The sequence below is a fragment of the Amblyomma americanum genome, chromosome 3, assembly GCF_052857255.1.
Source record: "Amblyomma americanum isolate KBUSLIRL-KWMA chromosome 3, ASM5285725v1, whole genome shotgun sequence".
NCBI classification, from domain to species: domain Eukaryota; kingdom Metazoa; phylum Arthropoda; class Arachnida; order Ixodida; family Ixodidae; genus Amblyomma; species Amblyomma americanum.
Genome location: NC_135499.1, coordinates 101,951,789 through 101,957,042, shown reverse-complemented (window position 1 = coordinate 101,957,042; position 5,254 = coordinate 101,951,789).

The window sequence follows — 5,254 nt, the reverse complement described above, 5'->3', positions numbered from 1 at the left end:
GTTTTCCAATTTAGCTTCAATTGATGCTAGTCGTTCCTCTTTGATGCTTTTTATGTCTCCGGCAATTGCCTCTAGCTGCTTGGAAATCTGAGCGAGATCTGGACCGGGGTTCGTCTCGATGTAAGAACGTATTTGGAATATGTTATCGACCACCAGACAGTACAGAAACGTTCACGTCTTATTTGCATAAAAATCTTTGCGAAATTACAACGAAATTTCCTAAAGCTAACATATTCTTATTTGGCGATTTTAATTACCAAGAAATTGACTGGGCTAACCTAACGTCACCCTGCCAACACTCCAGCGATTTCGTAGCGCTTGCACTAGATTTTTCTCTAGTGCAAATGATTCAGAAACCCACCCGTGGCAATAATGTTCTTGACCTCGTTTTCACATCCATCCCTGAAACAGTTGCATCAGTTTCTTTGATGCCTGGCTTTAGTGATCATCTACTCGTTAACCTCACAATAGAACTACCCTTATACAAACGCACTACGACACCTAAGCGCATATTTAATTATAAGAAGGCTGATTTCACTGCCATCAACATAGGTTTGGAGAATTTCTACAGCTCGTTCTTACGTAATTTTGTTTCCCGATCTGTTGAGGAAAACTGGAAGCTCTTTAAGGAAACACTAATGCAGCTTACACATGCTCATATTCCACTAATTCACTTCCGGGTAAATAGTTCAGAACCATGGTATCACAGGACGCTACGCTCATTAAAAAATAAAAAGAAACGCCTGTTCAGAATTGCTAAGCGGCAAGGAACCGCAGTGGCGTGGTTAAAACAAAGAGTACGAAAAAGATTATTGCTGCAACATTCGTAGCGCTAAGCACAAATTCTTTTCACATGACCTCCAATCCATGATCCAAAATAATCCTAAAAAATTCTGGGCAGTGATTTCCCCTCGAAAAGACTCGAGCCGTATTTCACTCCAAGACAATACCGGAGCACCTATTTCAGAAGAATCCTCAGTTGCTTTTAATAACTTTTTTATGTCGATGTTTACACGCGAGGATTACTCTACCATTCCCGCAATCGCAGACGTAAACTACAGGTATATGGCACCAATAAAGATTGATGCCTCTGGCATCTCATCCCTAATTAAGAAACTAAAGGTCTCTACCTCAGCCGGCGTTGATGGTATAAATAATAAAATTTTGAAGCATACATCCACATATACAGCCCCCATTCTATTACGCATTTTTGAGCAATCCTTATCCACAGGGGAACTGCCATGTGACTGTAAAATCGGGAAAATCATTCCCATCTTTAAGTCGGGCGATAAAAGTAAGATACGTAATTACCGACCCATATCATTAACAAGCATTCCATGTAAATTACTAGAGCATGTGATAGCATCAAATATTATTCAGCACTTAGAAACTAACAATTTCTTCTATCCGAAGCAACACGGTTTTAGGAAAGGGCTTTCCTGTAAGACTCAACTAATCGAATTCACTAACGAGCTATTCACATACATAGACAATGGTTTCCAGATTGATAGTAACTTTATTGACTTTGCCAAAGCCTTTGATCGCGTTCCACACTCTAGATTAATAGCCAAATTATCATTACATTTAGACAGCCTTACAATATCGTGGATAAGGAACTTCCTCACATTCCGCAAACAGTTTACGTTTACTGACAATCATTCTTCTTCCTTGGCCGATGTCTCATCCGGTGTACCTCAAGGTAGCGTGCTGGGTCCGCTATTGTTTCTCATCTACATAAATGATTTGCCATCCAACATAACAACAGCAATCAGGTTATTTGCTGACGATTGCGTAGTTTATCGCCAAATTAAGACACCCGACGACCACATCGCTCTTCAAAAAGATTTAGATAATATTACAAACTGGTGCACGCTATGGCAAATGTCACTAAATACAGAAAAATGCAAATTAATGACTGTCAGCCGAAAGAAAACTAACTCTCTTTACACTTACTCGCTTAATAACAGTGCTGTCACTGTCACCCCCTTGTACAAATATCTCGGTATTCATATTACAAGAAACTTATCATAGAAGGCGCATATAAAACATGTTACAGCAAAAGCGTCTAGCACACTTGGTTACCTAAAACGAAACCTACGTGAAGCCCCTTCAGCCACTCGTGAAATAGCGTACAGAACCTTTGTTCGTCCTCAGCTCGAATTCGCTTCCGCCATCTGGTCACCACATCAGGAATATTTAATAAATTCTCTCGAATCTGTTCAAAACCTTGCTGCGCGTTTCATCGCGAAAGATTACAGTAGGCATTCTAGCGTAACTGCTATAAAGAAATCACTATCACTCCCATCTCTTGAATCTAGAAGGACGATAGCTCTGCTTTGCTTACTGCACAAAATCACTCACAGTGAACACGCAACTACATTACCCCTTTCCCGCCCATTTCGCACATCTCACCGCTTATATAACGCACACAGTTTCACACGTGTTTTTGGCCACACAAATGCATTTAACAAATCTGCATTGCCTCTGGCAATAGCAGCTTGGAACGATCTTCCAAGCCACATTGTTGAAATTAATAATCTAGACACGTTTAGAGAAACATTAAAAAATTGATTCCGTAGTGATGCGCACACGTTTCATTTGCACCATGCGACTTGGCTGTAATCCTCTATCCTTGCAAGCAGTTTATAAATATACATGCGTTTGCAGTTCATTGCAGGAATTCGATGAGCCATGCGCGTTTCTGATCGTCCAGAGTGTTGTTGTTCTTCTTCGTTTGCTTGATGTTGTTCGGCGTCTTTCGATTCAATTTTCTGCTTCTTTTGATTCTTTAATTTGTTGTTAGCTATGTTTCTTGCTCCTGTTTTCGCTATATGTTGGTTGTCTTACCCCCTCACGCAATACTTCAGTTGGAGCCTGTGAGGTATGTGTATAAATAAATAAACAAATAAATAAATAAATAAATAAATAAATAAATAAATGACACCTAACTATTCCAGGTGATGGATCTTTGGTTCCTTAAAATTTGTTAGAAACAAACCACATTGTGTGCTAAACAAGGCATTAGAGCGTGTGGTACTTGAGGCTAGCGATCCTAAATATCACGTTGATGTGTTTTTAATTGGTTGTAAAAAAGTTTTGGTAATAAGACCTAAACGTGGTGCAGTACAAACGATTAGTCTTATGAATTTGACACCTACTGTGGAAAGTCCTTGAGTGCGGTAAAGAAACCTCTGTATATAAGTGCAATTTGTCTTGTCGTTGTCAGGCAATTCAACGTTTAGTGACTATTACGTCTTTTTCGCAATTAATGTTTAGTCAAGACATTGTTTTTACATTCCGCCGGAAAAGAATTTGGACTACAAGAAGCGTTCGCCAAAACCGGGCTTAGGAACTTTCCACTCTACTCAAAAAAAGAAATCAAAATAGAAACAACAAGCAGAAATTGTTTCTTGTTTCAGTCACTTAGGTTACGCGCTTTTACTCAAGTGCAAGTACAAAAGTGTAGTCACTATTACAAGCAACTATGACAGCATTGAGGCAATACGTTTTCTAAAGCGCTGGCCGCTACAGCGCACCAAAACTCAACTTTTGGCTACCAAAATTCATTTCTTTTTACAATACTGGTATGTCAGGTGTCGTATTTTCGAATCAAGCTGTCACCTGCTATTAAGTTGGAATCAGAGCCAAAAGTGGCGTCGGCTGCGGTTGACACGAAAGCTCAGCTTCGCAAATATGGACGCCCGGACAAAGAACCAAATAGCTAGAGACGAACATGATGACCATTGTTACTTTCGCAAGAACGGTCACTCGCCATTACCTACGTCTTGACATGCAACAACCAGCCGTTTTCGACGCTCTGGCTCAACTGTCAGTGAGGCTTCTTCGAGAAAGGAATAAACTTCCCGGCCAAGTTAGAGAAACAACTGTGGTGCCAGTATAACAAGAAAGTATTCGTGAGAGCCCGCGAGAAGTGTTTTATCAACCTCGGATATTTTAACAAAATTCACGCAGCGAAGTAGAAGTATCGCGAAGTAGCCATTTATGCTATAGGGAAGAGCATGCGTACTACAAAAATAATGGTTTAAGGGGGGTTCTTAACGTCCGCAAGCGACAGATGCTATTAGGAACGCCGGACTAAAGGGCTCCGGAAATTTGCAACTCCTGGGGTTATTTAAAGGACACTGACATTGCACGGCACACCGGCCTCTAGAACTTCGCCTCCAACGAAGTTTGACCGCCGAAGCTAAGCCCAAATCCGCGTCTTTCGAGTCAGCAGCCGAGCGCCATAAGCAGTAAGCCACCGCAACCGTTCACGTACACGAGTTAAACTTTCAAACTTACAAAGAAATCTTGAAGGACTTTCAAGAATATGGTTTGCGTTATAACACAGCATTACGGGTTAAAAATGAAGAAAATCCCGCAGTTAGTTTTCTTGGACCCTTATGGGTTAATAGACGCACATTCTGGCATTACACTGGCATTTACCTGAAACACGGAGCTGATCATTTTAGAAACAGCTTTCTGCTTCCATTTGGATGCCTAGCTTCAAATAATTTGACTTCAGGTGTCGAAAATGAACCAAAATATAAGATGCCTTTATTCGCGGGGATCTGCGATGATAATTAGAAATGGAGACAAAAGGAAGCAAAGTTTGTTTTCGATCCTATCAGCCATCGGCGTGCTTCTAATTCTCTGGAATGAAGCCTATATTTTTTTTTGGCTTTCTCGACAATCTGGGGGAAACTTGCCCTTAACACTCTGTCTGACAAACATTTCAGCCACATGCTGTTTTTGTGTCAGGTTCGACTACACCTTCGATTGGCAACGTATACTGTTGACTTTGTTTTTAAGCAGCTGTGCAGTCCCGAACGATGGTCTAGAGATTTTCTGGGTAAATTTCCGAAGAAACCCTGGACTAGAAAAATAATTCTCAGCGTCCCATACTGCTTCATTGAGAAGCCTTTCGGAATAAAGTTTATTCTTGTTCTGAGAATGCAGCGGCGTAGCGTAGGTTGAACAGAACCGCCTACATTTCAAATATAATGGCTTCTAATACACAGCCATCGCCATCCCTGAAGTGTGTCGATAGCTAAGCAGTGACGTCAACCAAAAACAAAAAAACGTTACGTCATAGAAAGTAGGCTGCTAGAGAGGGGTGGGGGGTGGAAAGAAATGTTCAAAACGCTTCGGCGGTCATCGCCACACACAAGACGAGGGCGAAGAAAGAAGACATGGCGAATGCTAAAGAACAATTGCAGTTTTCTGATACTCAGCGCTCGTAGTGTCTTTTCAC